General features: G+C 51.7%; 1 protein-coding gene across 1 annotated transcript in view; it reads left to right on the top strand.

Annotated features, from left to right (window-relative positions):
* LRRC49 (leucine rich repeat containing 49) overlaps window positions 1-25,489 on the top strand; it is an 862,677-nt gene that overhangs the window by 79,932 nt on the left and 757,256 nt on the right. The window lies entirely within an intron of this gene.

The following is a 25,489-nucleotide window of genomic DNA, read 5'->3' as shown; positions in this document are numbered from 1 at the left end:
AATTGCGATTGCCAAAGCCTTTCATACATAAGCAAAGGCCATTTTCCATTAGCAAATGGCAGATGTTTGCGATTTTCACTGTTTGCAAACACAAAATAGTTTCATACATCTGGCCCATAGTGCTGTATGTCAAAGTTCATACCCCCAGGACTTTGAGATTCGCAAAACAATTCACGGAATCAGCACTTCCATAAAAAAATGTGCAATTTCTACAAAAATGGCAGTTAAATTTGAGTACAAACAGGTTAACTCACTTGCTCCTGGCTCAGCACTGCCTTTGAGCCAGTAAAAGGAGGGTGAGCAACAGGCTAGCAGACTGCAGAGGTATTAACTTCCTCTGTCGTCTGCCTTTGAAATGCACACAGGCCCCTCCTGTACAATTAGGCTACGACCCATCCCCTGCTGACTCTGCAGGTGCTTCGACTGCACTCATGCCACAAACTCTTCTCTGTATTTTATCACTCCTCTCCCTTGACCCCTCCCTCTGTTGCCTGTTCACCCCTAACCTCCCAATGTCTCCTTTTTAGGTCTCGCCTAGCGTGGCAGCGCATGCGCTGCTTGCTCTGTGAGATTTATTGTTAAGTAGGACTTTCAGAAGAGGGCTTTAAGCCCCGCCCCTCATTTCCATTGGCTAGCGTCACAGTTTATGCTAAACGGTGGTCTGCCATTGGAAATGAGGGTTTTTGGTTCACGCCGTTTCGCCTCCGATCCGGACTCGGTGGCCTGCTTTGCTGCTGTCACAAAGCAGTTTCTTATCTTTATGGGGCCATGTGTTTCTAATTAGAAACACATGGCCCCATAAAGACAAGAGATCCCCATGCTCCGGCTGCAGCGCGGTCCTCTTTCACTTTCGGGACTGCGCTTGTTCTAAAGATGGTTCTCAGTATTTTAACTATCCAGAACTAAAGACTTCCTTCATGGGTGAGGGGGGTGGTGTGGGCCGGCTTCTGTGCTCGCAATCCAAGTGGTGATTTTTTAGAACAGTGCTATTTTAATGTTTTTGCAACTAGATTGCATTTAATTAAATCTACTTGAGTGCGGTTTGTGACCAAAATCAGCATTGGGGTAAGTGGTTCTTAAACTGGTATTCTCTGCGTGAACTTAGCAGCCAAGGAATGGGTGGTAAGGGTATGCAGCTCGGGAGAAGGCAGGCTTATATCTTCTGTGAGGGGGTGGGAGGGGTCCCGCTAACCCTCCTCCAAGTTGCTTTGATTGGTGAGTTGGTATGCTGGTTTTAGGGGTGGGGGAGAGGGATGGCTGGGGGAGCGTGGGGGTTGTATACATGCTGCTCACATATACTCTATCGCATGTGGGGGTCAAACAAACCCTCCTTTTGTTCCTCTTTGAGGCCAGAGAGGTGTGCTACCCCTTGTCCTGTGTTTGTGCTCATCAGCACTGCCCTGTGTGTGTTCAAACACTGCTCCTTGCCCTCTGTGTGCTGAGCAGCTGTGCTCCTTGCCCTGCATGTTTTGTACAGCACTGCCCTGTGTGTGCTAAGAAGCACTGTCCGTTGTCTACAAGTGCCGGCACTGCGATATGCCAGGGGTGATGAACATCAAGGCTGCGTTTTATGATTCCTCGTGGCGCATCCTTCTTTTACCGCTCTACACTTCTGGTCACCTCTTTCTTGTTTTTCATCCCTGCTTTCTCCATTTATCATTGATTTCTTTCTCCTTCTGTGTCCCATTTGTGCCTTACCCTCTATATTGCGGTGGCTGTTTGTGGTCAGCATGGCTCCTGTATATCCTCAGTACCACCGCCCGTGTGTATTCTGCTGCACCGCTCAGGGTCCCTTGTGTGCTTGGCAGCACTGTGCCATGTGTGCTCAGCCAGTGGCGTAACGACAGCCCCCGCAGCTCTTGTGGTGGTGGGGGTGGGGAAGGCGAGCTCCAGGCCACTCACAAGGCCCCCACCGAGGCACTGTGAACTGTTGCACAGGCGGCTGTCTTAAATGGGTCTGGAGGGGAGGGGTGGGCAACATGTAAAGGGGGCCCCCTCAAGTTTAGTTGCGGAACTGTGCTCCGCAGCACTGCTTGTTTATGTGCGTGCTCAGCAGGACAGTTGGGCTGTGCGTTCTCAGCAGCACTGCTCCCTACCTAGGTGTTTGTTCTCAGCAGCATTGCCCCATACCCTGTGGGTTCTCAGCGGTGCTGCTGCCTGCCCTGTGCGTTCTCAGCAACACTGCTCCATATCTTAAGGGATCTCAGCAACACTGCCCCTGTGTGTGCCCAGCAGCAGTATCCTGTACCTCGCTTATGCTCAGCGGCATCGCCTCGCGGACAGTGTGCGTTCTCAAGTATTGCTTTACATATTGTACATGCATCTTTCATGCTTACCACACGGGGGCGTGGTTAAACCAGCAGTGGCCTCTTACGTGTGCAGCCGTCTTCGGGGATTATAACCAGTTCTCCGGAGTGCTTCAAAGTTTAAATAATATCTTGATGAGATGGGTAGCGGCACATCGGAGCCAGGTGATGTGTTTAAACTGCTAATGAGGTGAGCTGGGGAAAATAGGCTTACAGTTTTTGAGGACACAGTTGGCAAATCGCATTTTTTCCCTTTGAGCCTTCTCTTGGGATTAAAGAACACATTTAATTTGACAGTCCTAATCCTACCACAACAAGACATGTCACATTTGTGTCTCTTCAGTTTTATTGTCAAATGTATCCCTTTAAATTACTGTCCGTTTTGCCTCGGACTCCTAATGTGCTTTTGACAAAACGCATGTTTTTATGTTTACACCCCTGACTTTTTGATTTACGAATTATGCTTAATATGAAATTTCTATCTTTCTTTGACTTTTCAGAATGTTTTTCTTAAGGATTATGCTTGTTTCCATTTTTGGTATTCTCGCTGTTATTTTGCCACTATCTTTCCCCTAATGTGCCATTTTTTTAAATTATTTCACCTTAATCCGGATTTTATTGTTTAGAGTTCGCATTTGCAAGAGTTTAAGCTATTGTTATTGTAAATGACAATGCCTTTTATTTATCTGTTTTAAAAACAACACATAAATAAAAGACATTGTCATTTACAATGCCAGTAGCTCAAACTTTCGTAAATGCGAGACCTATTGCATTGCAAATGCTTGTTCTCTATGCTGCATTTTTTAATACCGCGCATAGTAGGCCCAAGCGCATTAGGCCACATTCCCTTCTCTGCCACCCTCCACTACCCTGCTGCGCTGTGGCTCCTCTCTTGACCCCTCCTCCCATAACTTATCTGGAATCCACACTCTTCTTCCCCTCGGTCCCACTCCTGGCCCCCACCAACCCCGCCATGCACACTGCAAGGAACCTGTTACAAAGAAGGACTTCCATGCAGTTATAGATGTAATACACTGTTTATTCTTAGAAGAATAAGTCCTGGTGAAGAGCGGTGCCAGCAAGTGGCACTTCAGTGGAAGTTGAACAGCGGTAACCGGATCCAGTTATTTGTATCAGTAAGTTTAGTATTAATGGCATTACATGTATGCTGTTGTATGAATTACATACTTTCTCTGCCTACTTGCAAGCATTGCTTTCTTTGATCAAAACTTTCCACGTTTTAAACCAATGATTTTTATGATGATGACATCAATGATATTACATTGCACAAACGATGGTCTGATTGTGACATAACAGTGAAACGTATTGAACACTCCCCCCTTCCCCAGTTACCCTTTTCACTTTTCTGAACCCAAAGTCAGCCCAGCACCTGAAAAATGCATTCTCTGGGACATACTTTCCGGAAAAAACTGAAGACTTATCTCTTTCCAGTTGCATAGTCGCTCGTTTTAGGATAGGTCTTAGGGGCAGAGGGCAGTTTGCACCGCAGCGCGGGGACACACTGGCCTAGTGTAACCAGGCGCTTTATAAAATGTAATTATTATTATTATCTGTGCTGGTGGAAAATCACATTGTTTTCTCTCATCCTCTTTGATGCTTGAATCAATATCAGAAGTTTTGGGTATGATGACCTTTTTCAATCCTTTCAGTGAGACTTAAGTCACAGGAATGCACTTTAGGAAGGCGTGCACGATTTGCTGCAGTACTTTAAAATAACATTTGAAATATGTTCTGGTATGAATGCAGCTTTTGGGAACCATTATACTGCAATATTCTCTGAAGCAGAATCCTCTGATGTCTCCTTGGGACGGTCGTGCTTGCTTGCTTGCCTCTCTCACAGCTGCAAATTCTTGTTTTGATCTTACGCCGCACCACTTCAAAAGTTCACCAGCCTCCACTGCACTCAAGAGATCAGTGTTGATGTTAAAGATCACTGCCTAATCCAGCACATGCGCATGCTTTGTGCACTGCACTGAACCGGGAATGCCCGTATACAGGGCAACCACAAGGTGCAGTTTCTGTTTAATGCCTCAGTCCCACACATAAGTGGGGAGTGCACCCCGGACCACTACTGCATCTCACGCTGCCAACTCAGCATCCCCGCATTATCAAAGAACTTTAGTTTTGACTTACCATAACAACACCAGAACCATCCTGGCAGCAGTAAACCACCAGGCTGCCATGGGAGGAGGTAGGGTCTTTTATAAAATGCTTTGAGCATGGAAAAAGGCCTAAGAACAATGCATATAGTGAAAACACTTGATGAAGGGGTTGTCCGGGGCAACCACTGTGTGTAATGACTGGGACAAGGTAGTGTACTGTTTTTTTTTTTTTATTTATTTTTTTAAAAAAACCTTTATTCGTATAATTCAGATACACTGCTATTCAGCCGACATCCCGGAGGTTCGGCAGCTCCTCAATCGACACGAGCAGTCATCTACAGCTCTCATACAGGATAAAAAACAAAGGTTCCAATTTTTAAAAAGGAACACAACAAGCAAGGCAATATACATCATGAGTTTGCGTCAGCTCCCAGCGAGGGGGCGGCCCCATTTCCAACATCAGATCAAGCCACCGATTGAGAGGAGGAGGGAGAAGCAGAGGCGCTAACATTCTAGCAGAGGTGCATCAGAAAGACCCAAGTCGGACGCGAGGCTAGGGGGAATGTTGCTCCTCTAGTGGTTCAGTGGCAGGAGGCAAACATATGTACCCCCTATACTGGTTCCAACCTCCCCATACCTTATGCCATTTCTTGGGCCTCCCCCGCGCACTATACACCGTTTTCTCCCGGAACATGCACCAGTCCATGTTGTCCTTCCAAGCATCCAGGGTGGGAGGGCTAGGGGATCCCCACAATCTTGCAATATCTCGCTTAGCCACCATATTACCTAGGGTCACCCATTGAGTCTGCGCCGCGTCGTAGTCTGTAGGACCCCACACATTCAAAAGACAGCGCCGCGCCTCTGGGTGCAATACAATGCCCGTGACCTCCTGCATCACAACGTGAATCCGCTTCCATAGTTCCGCAATCACACCACACTCCCATATAATGTGCAGAAAGGTGCCCACCATCCCGCAGCCCCTCTTACACAGCCCATCCTCGGAAAAACCCATATGGACCAATCTGGGCCCAGTGACATAGACTCTGTGGAGTATCTTAAGCTGGACAAGCCGCAACCTGGCGGGGATTGCGACCTCCTTAGGAGAGGAGACCGCGTACTGCCAATTCTCATCGTCCAGCTCAAGGCCGTCTCTAGTCCACTGGTCCCGCACCCCCAGGAGGAGATCGGTCCGAACGTTCACAAGCTTTTTGTAAATTAGGGAGATTGTGCTCTCCGGCATATGGCCGTCCAGGATCCGGTCCTCCAATGGAGAGGACTCAGGCACCTTTTCCCCCTCAACGAGGACCGACTGCAGCGCATGGCGCACCTGCGCATACCGGAAGTATTCCGTGCCCTCAAGCGCATATTCCGACCGCAGCTCATCGAACGACTTAATCCGCCCCTTGGTCAGCATGTCCCCCACCCTGGAGATGCCAATCAGATCCCATTTGTCGAATCCCTTAGAGTGCCAGAGGTTCCCCAACATGTCCGAGTCATACAACGGAGTGGCGAGGGTGAGCCTATCCTTCCATCCCAGGGAGTTTGTGACTGTCTTCCACACGTGCACCGCCACCCCGGTCGGCCCTGTGAGGGACCCAGCCGGTGGCTTCGAATAAAGTGCTCTATAATAGCCACCACCCCGCAGCAACCACCGGTCCATAGCAAAGCCAGGGCCAAGCGCCGGACCGTAGACTCCATGATTGATCGCGCTCAGTTGGGAGGCCCAATAGTATCTTCGGATGTCGGGAAGCGCGATACCCCCGTCGTACCAAGGGAGAGTTAATTTTGCTATCGCTATACGCGGGCGGCCGTCCCACAGCAGCGAACGCTGCAGACTCTCAACCTCCCGAAAGTAGCTGGCCGGAACCAGCTCCTGGGTGTTCTGCAGGGCATAGAGAAAACGGGGAAGAGACATCATTTTGAATAGCACCGCACGGCCAAGGAGGGAAAGCGGCAGCCGCCGCCAGCCCGCCACGTCCCGCCGCAGGCGCGCCAACGGAGGGAGCAGGTTCCTCTCATACCGTACCGTTGGGTCGGCAGAGATATAAATCCCAAGATACAGGAAACCCTCCCGGGCAATCTGGATCGGGCAATTCCGCGGGGGAACCGGGACGTCCCCACACAGGGCATACAGATATGACTTACCCCAATTAATGGTTAGCCCCGAGTTCCTCCCGAAGGAAGTCAATATGTCGCAGACAACTATAAGGGACTTCCGGGGTGAAGTAAGATAGAGCAGAATATCGTCGGCATAGAGGGAAATGCGGTCTTCGTGATCAGGGGACCATCGAATCCCCCTCACATCTGGGTGCCATCGTATCCAGGCCGCCAGCGGCTCAAGGGCGAGAGCGAACAACAGCGGCGATAGAGGACAACCCTGCCTGGTACCCCTCCCCAGGTCGAAGGGACGGGACGCCCTACCGTTAACTGCGACTTTGGCGAGAGGTCCTTCGTATAATAGCCTTACCCAGCCCACAAATCCGGGCCCGAAGCCGAATTTCGCAAGCGCAGCCCACAGGTATGCCCACTCCACCGTGTCAAATGCCATCGTTGCGTCGAGCGCAGCCTCCATGGCCGGCTCCCGCATCGTCCCCACCCTTGCGATCACTCCGTGGATGCGCCTAAGATTCAACGCGGTATTACGATGCGGGATGAAGCCAGATTGGTCAGGGTGGATCAGATCCCCGACCACCCTGACCAGCCGGTTTGCGAGGATTTTGGCAAGGATCTTCGGCTCAGCATTAAGGAGCGAGATCGGCCTGTATGAGCTGCACCGGTTCCTGGGCTTGCCATCTTTATGGATGACCACGATCGTTGCCAGGCGCTGGTCAAGTGGGAGGCAGCCCATCTCCCGCGCCTCCACAAACATAGCCCGCAAATGCGGAGCGATCTTGTCCGGTCGGAGTTTGTAAAGCTCAATTGGCAGGCCATTCGGACCCGAGGCCTTGCCCGGACGCAAAGAGCGGATAGCCCCCGCAATCTCGTCGACTGTGATGTCGCCATCAAGATCGTCTCTGTCTATGTCGGAGAGGCAAGGCAGGGCAAGATCGCGCAGGAGCTCACATGAATCCACCACTGGCCTGTCAGACACGGAGGTATAGACCGTGTGGAAGTAATCCGCAAAGCACTGGACTATGCCGTCCGGCTCCGTGACCATGACGCCATCCTCCGTCACAAGGTCCGGCACAACACGATTGGCCCGCTCCTTTTTCCCAGCCACGCGATCAATTTCCCGGCCTTGTCCCCGACGTCGTACAGACGGCCCCGCTGTTCCCTACTCAGGGCTTTGGCCGCATCCGTCACGAGGGCCCTGTACTCCGATTGTTTAAGGCTCAACTTGTGCAGCGCCTCCGCCGTGACCTCCCCTTCCAGAGCCAACTCTAGATCCGCGATCTCCGCCTCAAGCTGGGCGACCTCCGCGTCTCTCCGACGCTTGGCCGCTGTTATCAAGGAGAGGGCCTCACCCCTAATCACTGTTTTGAACGCTTCCCACAAGGACACCGCCGAAGTGACCGAACCGAGGTTTTCTTGAAAGTAACGGTCGACCGCCTTCAGTACCGCACTACGAGTCGCAGGGTCCCTGAAATACCACGGGTTAATTGGGGCCACCCTACCACCCACTCCTCTGCCAACATCCATACAGATCCACACCGGGGAATGGTCGGAAATACCTCGTGCCATGTGCCTGGCCTCAGAGACAAAGGAGGCGTGTGCAGCTAGGGTAAGGACATAATCAATTCTGGAGAGACTGCCATGCGCCCCTGAGTGGAAAGTATATTGTCGTTGTGTGGGATGCAACAGTCTCCAACAATCAACCAGCCCAAGGGTATCTATAAAATCAGGAAGCCACTTCTGAGCCCCCCCCGAACTCCTCTGCGGGTGTCTGTCGAGCAGGCCAGAGCCAACCGCATTGAAGTCGCCACCCACCACCAACATTCCCTCTGGGAGATCCAACAATGTCCTCTCTAAGTCCGCTAGTGTAGAGGGCTGCAATGCAGGGGGGACATAAACCGACACCAGGACCAGGGTCCTGCCCTCCCACCGCCCCGCTACTGCCGCAAAGCGTCCCCTATCGTCAACGGTAGTGGAGTCAACCTCGAATGGCAGAGAGGACCTGACTAGTATTCCCGCCCCTCTAGAACCCGAGGAAAACCCGGAATGTGCAACAAATTTATAGCCTTTACGATTGAGTGCATAGCACGTGTTACCAATCAAGTGCGTCTCTTGCAATAAGACAATATCAGGGGTACATCGCTTCAGAAATTGCAGGACAATCCCACGCTTAATACGATCCCCCAAGCCATTTACATTCCAACTGAGTATTTTTAGGCCCCTACCCCCCATCCCAACATGTAAGGAGACCACCACCCCCCGCGTGGAACCAGACCCGAGTCACAGAAGCTTGCATCTTTACGCCTTGCATAACAAAAAACAACAACAACCCCAACAACAACTCCCATCCACCCCCCCACCCTGCACCCCTGCGTAAGCTCTAAAGTGCCCCCCAACTTGCAGTGTGCCTGTCGCCCCTTAAAACTACTAATCTACGAAAAGAACCCCAGAGGAGGAAAAGGCTCCCCTACTGCCCCCGCTACCCCCCGGATTATCAACCTCCCGGAGGAACCGGAGTCCTAGTACTTAAGTCCTGGCTCAGTGTTCATCCCCACCACCGTCTGCGCCACCGGAGCGTTCCACGCCAGTCCGTCCTTGGGGCAATGTGTCCAGCCAGTCTCCGACCATGTCAGGAGACTCAAAAAAGAAAGTCCGCTCTTCGAACACCACCCGCAACCTGGCCGGGAAGAGCATGGCATATTTTAGTCCCATCTCACGTAGTCTTCTCTTGACCGCCAGGAAGCCTTGCCGTTGCTTCTGCACCATCTGGGTAAAGTCCGGATAGAAACTTACAGTAGTGTTCTGGAATGGCAGCGGGCCGGCCACCCGCGATGCTTGCAGAATGGCATCTCGGTCCCTGAAGTTAAAAATCCTGGCGACAATCGGCCTCGGAGGGGCCCCCACCTTGGGCCTCCCGCCAGGGACTCTGTGGGCCCGTTCAACAGCAAAGAACTTACTGAGGCCTTTGGGCGCCAGATGGTTCACCACCAGGTCCTCCACGAACAGGTCCACCGACTGCTCCTCCGAATTTTCCGGGACCCCAATGATGCGCACGTTATTGCGCCTTGCACGGCCTTCGAACTCTTCCAACCGTCGGGCGAAGTGATCATTTGCCGTCCGCAGGGTACGGACTTCCTGCTGAAGGCCGGAGACGTCGCCCAGGAGGCCGGCAGTCTTGAGGTCCAAGGACTGAACCCGCTCATTAGTTTTCCCCAGGTCTGCCCGAACCAGATTGACGTCAATCGATATGGCATCCACTTTATGTGCCAGGGTCTCAAATTGTTGCCCAATCGAGGACTTCATCCCTTCGATGGCCCCCATGATATCTTGCAGGGTCAGTTCTGTGGGGGGAGGTGTCGCGTCCTTCGAGGCTTCCAGTATCGGGCCCGATCCGCCCGGAGACCCCTTCTGGTGGGCATAACGGTCCATGTTGTTAGTCTGGGTGTAGCTGCCCCGCCTGGTACTCTTGGGCTTCTGTTTGTCGGCGTCCGATTTGGTCGACATCGCAATCTGCCGTGTAGACACTCTCCTTGCCCATACAGAGTAATCAACCATGCGACCAGTGGCTGGCACTACGCACGCCCCGTCCCGGGCGCTGTGGAGACTGGAAGGCGAAAGTGAAAGTGGAAACACCTTCCCTCCGCCGAGTCGTCCCCAGCCCGGCCGCTGTTGTTCAATTAGTGCACGGGCACTGTGCCAACGCAAGGCCCGGGCACCGTGCGGGGAGTAGGCCACAAACTTCCAGTCAGTACAACTTCGGTCTCCGGTGGACGATTTCGATCCGGACAGCGGCTCTCGCCTCAGCAACAGCTCCCCTCCAATATTCCGGGCATCAAAAGCAGGATAATAGACAGGATAGCTGCCGGAGGGAGCGAGGGTCTCGGGAGCTCTAGGCTCACGCGGCCATCTTGATCACGCGCTAAGCTCCTCCCCCGTAGTGTACTGTTTTGATGTCACTGGTTGCCTCTTATTACACGAGGGGGAATATACTATTTTATATATCATAAGACCCTCTGCCTATGACATTGCCGGATAAATGTCTGTCCAATACACCCGGCTATTATCACTCTGAACAGACGCTAAGCGTATGTCCGTAAATACGGTAAAACGCCCACCTGATTTACACGTCTTGGGTAATACTGGGTAGCAGATTTGTCAGCTACCTCACCAACCATGTAGCGGTTGTCTTTCTGCCACAGTAGAGAGCGTTATTTTATTGCCTCAGCATGGAGCCTACTTTTTCATTATTGACAATGACTAGTAAGCCCTTTCCATGACATCCAAGGAAGCAGTCATAGCTATTTTTATTTTGTAAATCACCATGTGAGCCCAATATTTAATGCAATCAATACAAATTACGCAGCCCTGCAACTTCCGGTAACACCAGGAAGTATAGCGAAGCACATTGCTTTTTGTGCACAATCAGGGTGGACATTTTGACGAATTCCACCGTTCTAGTCTTTCTTTTTATAAAAAAAGTTTTCCCGTGCCCTGGGCCAATTAGCAATCAGTTAAAAAGCCGGATGTCGATGTCTGTCCCACATCGCACGGGGCATCAAGGAGGCAAACAGAAGCGAGGAAAGACCGGTTTACATGGGAGTAAGACAGAGGTCAAAGACTTTAAACCAGACATTTGTTACCGCACGCTACGAAACCTTTTTGATTACGCATTGATGACCCAGCGAGATCGCTACACTATAACGCTTGTATGCTTTTTCACTTTACCTACAGTGACTATTAGAAGGCATCCTTCCCTCTGGTGTGACCTCTTGAAGCCCGATTAACTTTCACAACAGTGTATGTACCAAGCTACCTTTACGCATGATTGAAACAAGTATTTTGAGATTTATTGCCGCTCATATGTTTTGTTTATACAGATGAATGATTCATCACTCGACAAAACAGAATGGATTTGATGAATGTGTGTGTTTGTTTGTTTATGTCTAACTGGGAGTAATAATCTGAGACTAAGTTGCGCCAGATACGTAGACGACTTATTTCAACCTTTTTAAGAATAGCGACCTTCAATGCTATTAAATAGAAAAATATATCACGTTTTTCTTTACACAATGAATCCACAGTATGGTGATGTGTTCCATAACAATCATAGAGTTGTTTTTTTCTTTTTTTCATTTCTTTATCATTTCAGATACCAACTCGGTAACTTCAAACCATAGAGGTCATTGTACCTTTATACACTTTCTCCAGACCTGCACATTTTTGGCAGTTTGGGGTTTTGTAAAATAGGCATACAATTACACATAAGGATTAGTATTACTTTTTGAGTGCAGTAGGGATCACACTAGGTCCTGATGAGTTAAGCAGTGGGGACTGCTTATGAAACATGTTGACCCAGTAGGGAGTATTAAATTAACATACACCCCTACACTTCCCCAATTTAACATTCTCAGCCAGGGAAACAAATAAAATAGTTTTTTCCACTAGCCAGAGAATTCTTAATTTTTATAATTATTCACCACCCCTACCACTCTTACCCTCACATTACACATAGCCTATTCCATCACTAACAATAGTGCTCCCACGTATTTCGCTGGTCGTAGCACGGCCCGCCCCGTAGAGGGACGGGAAGACCCCCATGATGAAGCATGACACTATGGGATTCATAGTGTGTGAGGGGTATTTTAAAATCACTTTGTGCCTTCCCATGACAATCCATGGAGCACTTTTCTTTGCTTATTATCACTGAAAAACCATAAAATATTAAATACAATTTCACTTTTGCAGGGTAGAATCTTTTTGTTTATGAAAAATGTAAACTTTGTGTCTGCCTAATTTGTTTGATGGGTCTCTTTTGGCAGAGAAGACATAGTCGTGTTTATGTTTACATCAAAGCCAACTGACTTGCTTTATTTAAAATTAAATGGATGACAATAAAAGTAGACCTCTCATTTTACACAACGAATGATTTGACAAAGCTTGCAGACTTAATCTATTTGATTTGTGAAAAGCCTCATTTTTTTTCCAGAGAGGCCCATATCGGGCTATTGCTGTTTTTTAAGATGGGAGCCTGTCGGCACACAAACTGTCTAATGGTACCTCAAAGATAACATTAGTAGACCACATTTACAGGGTTTGCTGCCGCCTGTGATATTTCTTTACTGTTTGTGAATCTATAAGGTTCCAAATTATAATTCCACATGCAATCTTGTAAATATATGCAAATTTGATTATATTACTTATTTGGATGTTATTATAGTTCTTTCATTTTTTTTAAATCACTGGTTGGACATTGCTTTATTGAGTGTTATGAGACAGGCTTTTAATTCTTTAGAGCTCTCTGCCATCAGTTGTAGTTCCCTACCCAAAAAAGGTAACCGGATGGTATATCCAAACTCTCAACCAAACGTAAAGGGGAGGGAGGGAGGGACAGAAGCACTCATGTGTTAAGACAAGAACCCTCACTCACCCTAGGGTGACATGCTTCATCATTGGGTCCCCTCTTACACACTGGGACCGCAAGTCAGGTCGGCACCGACAGAAAGTTTCAGATGCCCCACCCTCCAGCCCGGCTAAGAAACATAAAGAGAATCCTTCCGGCTCAGGCTCGAGCCGGCCCCACTTTGGTGCCGAACCAACACCTTCGGCACCGAAACACAAGTCGAAGCACACACCGGCACCGAAGAAACGTTTGGCACCAAAGAATTTGGAACCAAAGGCCCCCATACCTAAAGGGTCGGAGCCGAAATCCTCCACACCTACAGGTTCAGAGCCTGAAGCGTCCACGCCTAAAGGTTCGGGCCGAAACTTCCAGCACCGAAACAGTCCGAGCCGAAATCGTTAACACCGAAAGGCTCGCAGCTGAAGCCCACCAAGCACAAAGACTCTCAACCAAAACCAGCGACACCAAAAGGGTCGGAGCCGAAACCTTCGGAGCCAAAATCAGCACATAAAGAAAAGGACACTCCAGCCAAACAGCCTCAGTCCGAGATCCCATCGTTGGATCCTAAACAGAAAAGACTTGTCATCAACCCTCAAACATGCCATATTCATGCGACTCTTCCCAAGAAACGGAAGATTGATCTCTCAGAAGACCCTCCTATACCTCTAGAGAAAAATGACATGGGTACTAACCCTTCTCCCCTTTACATTCCACCTCCTCCTATTCCTAATTTGATTATTTCACCATCAAATTCACCACCACCTCCACTTTCACCTACCACACAGGGTGATGATTATGGGGATGGGGATACAGATGGAGAGGAGGATATGCTCAGGATCACATTATACCACAAGACACTGACCCTTGGGAAAATTATGACAAGGAACCGGATACAGATAACGACCCTGACCTGTATCCCTAAACACTCTCCACCTGATGATAACATTGGATACGTTCAGCTCATTAATAGAGCTGCCCAATATCACGGGGTGGAGTTACATGAAGGTCAGTTGCCTCTGGACTCCTGTAAATGTTTGTAAATATTCATGGGAGTTTCATTTCTTTTGAATAAAAAATTGCTACATGCATCTACTAATGAGTGCTGTGTATTATTATTATTGTCTTGGTGTTCCTACATCCTTGAATATAGATGCTCTAGTTAATCTAAATGTTTGGTATTAAGTAATCTACTTTGAATAAATCTACATTATAAATAGCTTTTTACCTACTCCGACAGAACAATTGCAGCTTTTTCTAATACTCACCAAGGTTCTGAGGGACACAGGGTCACCCAATTGTGTTTATACTATATATTAGACCTCAGACAGCTAAACCTCTTTATTCAGTCAGATCACTTCCACATGGTCACACTTCAACAGGTGCTCCAACTGCTTCAGCTAGGTGACTTTCTATCCACTCTGGACTTCACTCCTTAACCGCGGCGCAAATTCCGCCACGGTGCGGGTGTTTTATTGAGTGGGCGGACGTGCGCAGCACTACCGAGGTAGTGCCGCGCTCGCAACGGGTTAAAGCAAAAGACGGACGGAATGCAGAACAAATCAAAACCTTCACCCCCAGTCAAGAGATATGGGTTAAATTCATCATTCTTTTGTTCACCATGCCACCCCAGTTTAGACCTGGCCATATACAAATCAGTCTTGACCCTGTGCCTCATGGGAACAGTCCAGCCCGAACTGCCAAGCCAGGTCCTCCCTGGACCGGAAACAAGCATCCTAGGACCGGTTTCGGGGTTTCACCCCTCTTCAGCCAGGACAGCTTCATTCCAGTGGCACAGTGAGCCCAGGACCCACGTCTGGGCATACCTGGTGCACTTAGGGCAAGAAAGCAAAAGACACACAATTGATGTACTGGGGTGAATGTACGACATTGTTCTGCATTCTGTCCATCAATAGTTCTTTTTGCAATTGTCACCCCGAGTGGGACGGATATGCTGAGACGTGAGTCCCATGCTCTCCATGCCACTGGAATCAAGCTATGAGATGCAGATGCAGATGCGTGAAACCCCAAAACCGGTCCTAGGATGCTTGTTTCCAGTCCAGGGAGGACCTGGCTAGGCAGTTCGGGCTGGACTGTTCCCATTCGGCACAGGGTAAAGACTGATTTGCATATGGCTGGGTCCAAACTTGAATGGCATGGTGAGCAAAAAAACAATGGATTTAGGCCCAGATCTCTGTACTGGGGTGAATGTATGACATTGTTCTGCATTCTGTCCATCAATAGTTCTTTTTGCAATTGTCACCCCGTGTGGGACGGGTATGCTCAGAAGTGAGTCCCGTGCTCTCCATGCCACTGGAATCAAGCTATCCTTGCTGAAGAGCGGTGAAACCCAGAAACCGGTCCTAGGATGCTTGTTTCCAGTCCAGGGAGAACCTGGCCCGCCATTTCGGGCTGGACTGTTCCCATTGGGCACAGGGTCAAGACTGATTTGCATATGACTGGGTCCAAACTGGAATGGCATGGTGAGCAAAAACGATGGATTTAGGCCCAGATCTCTGAACTGGGGTGAATGTATGACATTGTTCTGCATTCTGTCCATTAATTGTTCTTTTTGCATTTCTCACCCCGAGTGGGACGGGTATGCTATGCTCAGACATGAGTCCCGTGCTCTCCATGCCACTGGAATCAAGCTATCCTGGCTGAAGAGGGGTGAAACCCCGAAACCGGTCCTAGGATGCTTGTTTCCAGTCCAGGGAGGACCTGGCCTGGCAGTTCGGGCTGGACTGTTCCCATTGGACCCAGGGTCAAGACTGATTTGCATATGGCTGGGTCCAAACTGGAATGGCATGATGAGCAAAAAAACGATGAACTTAGACCCAGATCTCTGTACTGGGGTGAATGTATGACATTGTTCTGCATTCTGTCCATCAATAGTTCTTTTTACAACTGTCACCCCGAGTGGGACGGGTATGCTCAGACATGAGTTCCGTGCTCTCCATGCCACTGGAATCAAGCTATCCTGGCTGAAGAGGGGTGAAACCCCGAAACCGGTCCTAGGATGCTTGTTTCCAGTCCAGGGAGGACCGGGCTGGACTGTTCCCATTGGGCACAGGGTCAAGACTGATTTGCATATGGCTGGGTCCAAACTGGAATGGCATGATGAGCAAAAGAACGATGGATTTAGGCCCAGATCTCTGTACTGGGGTGAATGTATGACATTGTTCTGCATTCTGTCCATCAATAGTTCTTTTCGCAACGGGTTAAAGGACGCCTATTTCCATATCCCCATTCACCCAGCTCACAGAAAATATCTCAGGTTTGCGGTGGACGGACAACATTATCAATTAAATGTTCTCCCATTCGGAGTAACTACAGCACCCAGAGTCTTCACCAAATGTCTGGCAGTAGTCGCAGTTCATTTAAAAAGACAACACATTCACGTCTTTTCTTACCTAGATGACTGGCTGATAAAAGCCAGGTCGCCACACAGTTGCCTACAGCACACTCAAAAGACAGTTCAACTACTTCACGACTTGGGATTCACTGTAAACCTCACCAAGTCTCACCTCCAGCCATCCCGCACCCAAGCCTATTTAGGAGCCACAATAGATACTTGCAAAGCTCTAGCATACCTCAACCCAGTCAGGATACACCAACATGCAAAATCTAATATCATAATTTCAGCCTCACCACTCGTTACCAGCCCGAGTGTTTATGCAATTGATTTGACTAATGGCTTCTTGCATTCTAATCATCACTTATGCAAGACTCCAAATTCGTCCCCTGCAGAAATGCTTAGCACAGCAGTGGAACCAGGCTCAAGGTCAGTTGACAGATCTAGTGTTGGTGGACGACCTCACCCATCGCTCTCTGCAGTGGTGAAAGATAAAAAACCTTTTCAAGGGGCGGCCATTCATCAACCCGTTTCCACAGATAGTGCTAACAGCAGACGCATCGCTCACTGGTTGGGGAGCACATCTTCAAAAACATACCATTCAGGGCATGTGGACTGCACAACAAAAACAACTCCACATAAACCACCTAGAACTACTAGCAATTTTCTAGCATTGAAAGCCTTTCAACTGCATCTAGTAGGCAAAGCTGTCTTAGTTCGTACAGACAACATGACAGCAATGTACTACATACAAAAACAGGGAGGGGGGGGGGGAGACACCCTCTACAGTTTCACAACTAGCTCAAAGCATCAGGAGATGGGCCATACCTCAAAAAATATATCTCCTTGCAGAACACCTCCCAGGAGTAAACAACCAGATTGTAGATCTGCTCAGTCATCAGAGACAGCAGATCCACGAATGGGTACTACATCCTCAAGTTCTTCGTCCATTCTTTCAAATGTGGGGTTACCCAGAAATAGATCTGTTCGCCACACTCCTCATCGCAGAATGCCCAAGCTTTGCGTCAAGGTACCCACACCCATTGTCCAAAGACAATGCGCTATAGATGAACTGGTCAGGAAGATTTGCTTACGCTTTTCCACCTCTCCCACTAATTCCATTAGTGGTTAGGAAACTGAAACAGCACTCCCTGACACTAATCCTACTTGCTCCCACGTGGGCCTGTTAAGCCTGGTTCACAACCCTGTTGGAACTATCAGTAGTCCCTCACCAAAAACTATACCTTTCTCCCAAGTCTCTCACTAAGAACCATGGAGAGATAAGTCATCCAGATCCCACTCATCGCAACCTTACGATCTGGCACCTGAAGTCATAGAGTTTGGCTACCTCAACCTTCCGCCAGATTGCATGAATGTCATCAAAGAGGCTAGATGCCCTACCACAAGAGCATGCTATGCAGCAAAGTGGAAGCGATTTGTTGTTTACTGTAACAACAATCCAATCAATCCACTAGATGCTTCTTTATAGAACATAATTTGTTATTTGTTACACCTACACCGTTCTAATTTAGCGTATACATCTATACACTTACATCTTGCCGCAATAGCTGCATACCTACAAAACAGACAACACTTGTCTCTGTTTAGAGTGCCCGCTATTAAAGCTTTCATAGAAGGACTTAAAATAATTTTTCCTCCTAGACTTTCACCCTCTCTGGTGTGGAACCTAAACGTAGTTCTTACAAGACTCATGGATCCACCCTTTGAGCCATTGCACAAATGTGAACTACAATTTCTCACTTGGAAGGGAACCTTCCTTATCACCATCACCTCTCTAAGAAGAGTGGGTGAGCTCCAGGCACTAACTATACAAGAACCATTTTTGCAAATACACCAAAACTAAGTGGTTCTTAGGACTAATCCCAAATTTGTACCCAATGTTGTCTCTGTCTTTCTCTTCAACCAGTCTGTTGAGTTACCTGTATACTTCCCTCAACCAGACTCAGTGGCTGAGCATGCTCTTCACACACTAGATGTCAGAAGAGCATTAATATACTACATAGAAAGGACAAAACCTTTTAGGAAAGTTAAGTGTATTCAAATATGTTATATCAAAGCCAAACGCACATTAACTCTTCCCTCTAGAGCACACTCTACACGCAAACTAGGGTCTTCTATGGCATTCTTAGGGAATATACCCTTAGATGACATCTGCAAGTCTGCAACATGGTCTACACCACACACTTTCACAAAACACAATTGTGTAGATGTGTTAGCTGGACAACAGTCTAGTGTGGGCCAGGCAGTTGTAAGAACACTATGTCAAACCACTGCAACAGCTACAGGTTAGCCACCGCTTTGTGAGATAACTGCTGTATAGTCTGTGCTAAAGCGTATGATCTACAGCTCATATGCCTCAAACGGAAAATGCTACTTACCCAGTATGTATCTGTTCTTGGCCTATAGAGCTGTAGAATCATATGCGCCATCCCCCTCCCTTTACCTGTTGCAGTGCTATCTTACTTGGATACATTATACATGGACATCTCTTTTACTACTCTTGCTAACTCCATCATCACCCTTTACGGCAAAACAATCTGGGGATGGAGTCGACACCTATGCGCACTATCACTGAAAGGAGGAGTCATCTACCTGGTGACTGGAAAGACTTCTTCGAAGAGAAAAACAAAATGCAAACATCCGGACCCTACACTAGATGGCGATCTATGCTAATGCATATGTGTTAGACGGCGACCTCAGAGGAGCCCGGAAAGGGGGCCTGACTACCCTGAGACCCACCCTCGTAGTATCGTAGCCGGGCACTGGCGGGAGATTCCCCAGGGGGGAGGAATCTCGCAACTAGGATCGTACTTCTGGCACCACACGACACAGAGTGACCACACTGGGTTTTCTCAGAAAACAAGCTTTATCAAATAGGTATCACTGCAAATATGTACAAGGTGAGCACGGGCTCAAGAGTCTCGGAAAGGTAGGGGGTAGCGGGACAGTCTCTGGTAACGGTTCAAGCGGGGACGTATCCGGCGCACAGCTCACAATCCTCGAGCCGGGGGATACGTGGTCGGAGTCGGGGTCCGGCGGGACCGTGAGAGTCTGGGGGAGCCGCGAGTCCCTCAGCGGGCTTCAGGTACAGGTTCGGAGGTCTTACGATCTTCAGGGAGCCGCGAGTCACTCAGCAGGGCTCAGGTACAAGTTCGGAGGTCTTACGATCTTCAGGGAGCCGCGAGTCACTCAGCAGGGCTCAGGTACAAGTTCGGAGGTCTTACGATCTTCAGGGAGCCGCGAGTCACTCAGCAGGGCTCAGGTACAAGTTCGGAGGTCTTACGATCTTCAGGGAGCCACGAGTCACTCAGCAGGGCTCAGGTACAAGTTCGGAGGTCTTACGATCTTCAGGGAGCCGCGAGTCACTCAGCAGGGCTCAGGTGGGTTCAGGTTCCAGGAGCCGCGACCACGTCGGCAGGCTCCCGTTGTTCCAGCGTCGAATCTGCCGGACAGTCTCAGAGCACCTCTTGTTATAGGTCGACCCCTCTTTGATGTCCGGAGTGTGTGCAGGCAGGGGTCTTGTCACCTGGGGGCCGCTTGTCGGGGTTTCCTGCTATTGTCTTTTGATCCCTTCAAGGCCGGGTCGGGAGGAGTCCCAGACACCCAGCAGGCACGGAGCCAGCCCGCAGGGAGGCCGGAGGGCCGATCGAAACCCATCGTCCCAGGGGAGTTCAGAGGTGCGATAGAAACTGCTCCTCCCTCTCGCATCCCCTGGAAGCGGGATGTCCTCCAGCCGGAGTGGCGCCTCGAGGCCCGGGTCGTGCTGGGGCCGGTCGGCCATCTTGTTGCATGGAGTGGGCACGCGGGCCCGGGGTGGCCGAAAGGAGGGAGGCCATGGACGGGGATGTCCGGGGTTGGTGCGGGTGTCCTGGTGGGAAGGGTCGGCTGGGCCGTGTGCTTGGGCTGCAGGTACCAGGTTTCGGTGGTGCGGGGGCACGGAGGGCCATTCTACGAGGCCGGGTCCAACACGCGTCCCCCCCAGCTGAAAGCCGGAGAGAACTGCCCGTCAGCTTGGGGGGTTCTCTTCGCTGAGGCGGAAGAACCGGGAGAGGCCGTCAGCGTTGGCGTGGTCCGTACCAGGGCGGTGTTCTACGGTGAAGTCCATTCCCTGGAGGGAGATTGACCACCGCAGTAGCTTGGGGTTTTCTCCTCGCATCTGCATGAGCCATCGCAAGGGCCGATGGTCAGTTTGGACTCTGAAATGAGTGCCGAACAGGTAGGGTCGTAGTTTTTTGAGTGCCCAGACCACGGCAAAGGCTTCGCGCTCTATGGTGCTCCACCTCTGTTCTCGGGGCAGCAGCCGCCGACTGAGGAAGGCGACGGGCTGGTCTAGGCCTTGATCATTCACTTGGGACAGGACGGCCCCAATACCATGCTCGGAGGCATCGGTCTGGACTATGAACTCCTTGGTGTAGTCGGGAGCCTGGAGGACGGGGGCAGTGCACATGGCCTTTTTCAGAGCATCGAAAGCTTCCTGGCAGGCAGCCGTCCACTGCACCTTCTTTGGCTGCTTTTTAGACGTGAGTTCAGTGAGAGGGCCGACCAGGCTGCCATACCCCCGAATGAATCGGCGGTAGTAGCCCGTGAGTCCCAGAAAGGCTCGGACCTCCGTTTGGGTGATGGGTGGTTCCCATGCCAGGATGGCGTCGATCTTTGGCTGTAGAGGGGCGACCTGGCCACTCCCGACTTGATGCCCCAGGTAGACTACGGATCCTTGCCCGATCTGGCACTTGCTGGCTTTTACGGTGAGGCCTGCCTGGCGCAGGGCTGTTAGCACCCTCCGGAGGTGCTGGAGGTGCTCACTCCACTCTGAACTGAAGACAGCGATGTCGTCCAGATAGGCCGCGCTGAACTGTTCTAGCCCGGCCAGGACCCTATTCACCAGTCTCTGGAAAGTGGCCGGGGCATTTTTCATCCCGAAGGGCATCACGCGGAAGCGGTAGTGCCCATCGGGGGTGGAGAAAGCAGACCGCTCCTTGGCCCCTTCGGTGAGCGCAATCTGCCAGTATCCGCAGGTGAGGTCGAAAGTGCTGAGGAACCGGGCGGCCCCCAGGCGGTCAATGAGTTCGTCGGCTCGTGGAATGGGGTGGGCATCGGCTCGGGTAATGTCATTGAGCCCCCGGTAATCCACGCAGAACCGGAGCTCGGGGGCGACACCGGGGGCCGCTGCCTTCGGAACTAGGACCACGGGGCTGGCCCAGGGACTGTCAGAGGGCTCGATCACCCCCAGGGTTAACATCTTCGAGACTTCAGCTTGAATGCAGGACCGGACCCGGTCAGGAACCCGGTAGGCTCGGTGTCTCACCGGCGGGCTGTCCCCGGTGTCCACATCGTGAACACACCAGTTGGTGACCCGGGGGGTCAGGGAGAAGAGGTCGGAAAATTGTCTGAGGAGCTGGCGGCAGTCCGCTTGTTGCTGGGCAGTGAGGGCTGGGGAGAGGTTCACCCCCTCCACGGAGCCATCCTGCTCCTTGACACACAGGAGGTCCGGGAGGGGATCCGACTCATCTTCGGCCCCGTCATCGGTGGCCAGCAGGAGGCTCAGTTCTGTCCGCACGAAGTGAGGCTTGAGGCGGTTCACGTGCAGGACCCGGAGGGGATCCCGAGGCGACTGGACGTCCACCAAGTAGGTGACTTGACTCTTCCTCTCAACCACTTTGTAGGGCCCAGTCCATCGGTCCTGGAGGGCGCCGGGCTTCACGGGGGCCATGACCCACACCAGCTGGCCCGGCTGGAACTCGACCAGAGTAGCATTCTGGTCGTACCAGCGCTTCATTTCTTCTTGACTCGCCTCCAGGTTGGCCTCGGCCAGTTCTCGGAACCTCCTGGTCTGGTTCCGGAGGGCCAGGACATATTGGAACACATCTCGGGGGGTGGTCTGGGGCGCTGCCTCCCACCCTTCCTTAACCAAACTGAGGGGACCTCGGACGGGGTGCCCATAGAGTAATTCAAATGGGCTGAACCCTAAGGACTTCTGGGGGACCTCCTGGTAAGCGAACAAGAGGCAGGGGAGCAGGACGTCCCACTTACGCCGGAGGGGCTCTTCTAGGCCAGCGATCATCCCTTTCAAAGTCCTATTAAACCTCTCTACTAGGCCGTTCCCTTGGGGATGGTACGGGGTGGTGAACTTATAGGACACCCCACATTGTTGCCACAGGGACGTCATGTACCTTGATATAAAATTAGTTCCGCGATCGCTCACGACCTCGCGGGGGAAACCCACCCTGGAAAAAATCCCCATCAGGGCCCGGCCCACCACGGGGGCCGTAATGGTGCGTAGGGGAATAGCCTCCGGATAGCGGGTGGCGTGGTCTACTAGGACCAAGATGAAACGGTGACCTTGGGAGGTGGGGGGGTCCAGTGGCCCCACGATGTCGATTCCGACTCGTTCGAAGGGGGTACTGACGACCGGGAAGGGTTGGAGGGGAGCCTTGCGCTTCCCCCCACTCTTCCCACTGGCCTGGCACGTGGGGCAGGACTTGCAGTGGGCCTCTACCGCTGCTTTCATCTTAGGCCAATAAAAATGGGTCACGAGACGGCTGTAGGTCTTGTCCTGACCCAGGTGGCCGGCGAGGGGGACGTCGTGGGCTAAGCCCAGGAGGAAATCTCGGAAGCGGAGGGGTACCACCAGTACCCGTCCGGATCCCAGCTCCACCGACTTCTGCTCACTATACAGGATGTTATTCTCCCAATAGATTCGGTGCGTTCCGGTCTGGTCACCTGCGGCTTGGCCCTCGGCCTGGCGCCGCAGCCCGACCAGGGAAGGACAGGTGGCTTGCTCCCGGCAAAATTCTTCCCGGGTGGGCCCGCCTTCGTGGCGCCAATGGGCCAACTCGGGTAGATCCCCCAACTCGGGGACCGGGGCGGGGTCGGATGGTGCGGGTTCGTCGCTGGCGACGGACCCTTCTGATGGGGGAACGGGAGGACCCTCGGCGGGGACGGTACTGGTTTCTTCGACCGGGGGGCTCTCGACTTCTCTCCGGGGAGTGAGTCGGGCTGTCATAGATCGGGTGGTGGCACACACCCACTCGGGGAGTCCCATCATTCCTAGGTGGGCCTTGCGCTCTACGTGCTTCCAGGGAGAACTCTCCAGGTCGTTCCCTAGGAGGCAGTCGACCGGCTGGGAGGTTCTTACGGCCACCTTGAGTTTGCCTATCACCCCTCCCCACTCAAATGGCACCAGGGCTACCTGACACATACTTTCCCTATTGTCTGCGGATATTACGGGGCAAAAGACATTGGGGAGGATCTGCTCCTCGGGGACTAGGTGCCTGAGGACACCGGTGATACTGGCCCCGGTGTCCCGCAGGGCCTCTACCTGGTGGCCATTGATCTTGAGGGGCTGCCCATATTTCTGTGTGTTGGAGGGTAGGAGGCTACCAGGGATCATTTCCCTATCTCCCAGGGATACTAGGGCCATCGCGGCGGGTTCCCACTCCTCGGCTTCCCCAACCTCCTCCCCCAGGGCTACGTTGGCTATCTGTCTCGCAGGGGGGACTTGGGTGGCCATGGGACACTCTGGGTCATTGGCGTAGTGCCCGGGTTTCTGGCAACGGAAGCATGTGACGGTCACCCGGTGTCCCCGTCTCCCAGGGGGCCCGGTCACTGGTGGAGGGGGCGCCGGGAAAGGTGGAGGTGGTGTCTTCGGGGGGGCTAGGCTGGGCCTCCCTCGGCCCTCCCTGGTTCCCTCCTCCTCTCTGGCGGGGTGGTCCCTGACTGGCTCGGGGATACTCTCCTACCATGCCCCGGGAGACCCGGGTGTTGGTCCAGCGGTCGGCCTCCACAGCCAGCTTCCGGGGATCTGTGAGCTTGCTATCCAGCAGATGTTGACGTAGCTCTATGAAGCAGTTCGCAGCCAGATGTTCCCATAACATGAGATCAGTGAGTTCGGCAAGGGTGGTGACTTTGCTGCCCTTGACCCACCCATCGAAGGCCCGACTAAAAAAGTTTACATACTCCACCCAGGTGGTGCCCGGGATCTTCCTGCAGTCCCGGAACCGTTGGCGGTACATTTCTGGGGTGAGGCCGTATCTTGTGAGGAGAGCCTCTTTCATGTGGCTGTAGGAGGTCTGTAGGGAGAGGGGTAGGTCGAGCAGGGTGTCCCTTCCTTCGCTCAGAAACCGCCCCCACAACCCCGCCCCCCAGTCCTTCTGTGGGATCCGATGGGAGGTCATGGCGACCTCGTAGGCCCGAAACCATTGCTGAATGTCATCGTTTTTATAATATTCCTTTACCACATCCTTGGGGATGTGGACCTTCTGTTCCGCTGGGGGGGCCGTCTCTCGGTTTCCCGAGGGCCTCCCGTCCTCATTTCGGGCCTTGAGCTCGAGTTCCTTTAAGCTGCGTTCGTGCTCCAGTTGGAGCTTCCTTCCTTCGTGCTCCCGTTGGAGCTTCTTTTCTTCCAGTTCGCCTTGTACGCGCATTTGCTCTACCGCTAGCTTTTTCTCCGCTAGCTTCAATTCGCCCTCGATTTTGAGTTTGGCTAACTCGAGTTCATGACTGCGGCTTCTCTCTCTGTCCGCGAGTTCTTCCGGGGATAGGCCCCCGTCTGGTACTATGCCTCGCACCTGATTGTCGCTGCTTTCACTTGGAGGGGGTTCGGCTTCGTCGGGGCGCTCTCCCGTGCCTTCCGGGCGGGAGGCCCCGGTCTCCACCCAAGTTTTCAGTGCTTTCTGCAAGTCTTCCTTAGTGTTGAGGCCAGTGGTAGCGATTTTAAGTTCTTTGCAAAATTGCTTTAGCTCTTTGTGTGTGTATTCTTCTAGATGCTCCACCTGGAACACTCTGTTGGCGTTGGTTTCTGCGGAGCTCGTGGCGCTTCCTTCTGCCATCTTTGTTGGTCGTGCGTCCGTTGTTCACTGTACGATCTCTAGGTGATGGGCCCGAATCCCGTCGCTTGCCACCAATGTTAGACGGCGACCTCAGAGGAGCCCGGAAAGGGGGCCTGACTACCCTGAGACCCACCCTCGTAGTATCGTAGCCGGGCACTGGCGGGAGATTCCCCAGGGGGAGGAATCTCGCAACTAGGATCGTACTTCTGGCACCACACGACACAGAGTGACCACACTGGGTTTTCTCAGAAAACAAGCTTTATCAAATAGGTATCACTGCAAATATGTACAAGGTGAGCACGGGCTCAAGAGTCTCGGAAAGGTAGGGGGTAGCGGGACAGTCTCTG

Source organism: Triturus cristatus, chromosome 3_1 (assembly GCF_964204655.1).
Source record: "Triturus cristatus chromosome 3_1, aTriCri1.1, whole genome shotgun sequence".
In the NCBI taxonomy this organism is placed as follows: Eukaryota; Metazoa; Chordata; class Amphibia; order Caudata; family Salamandridae; genus Triturus; species Triturus cristatus.
The sequence above is the reverse complement of the archived record's forward strand: the minus strand, read 5'-3'. Positions and strand labels throughout refer to the sequence as shown.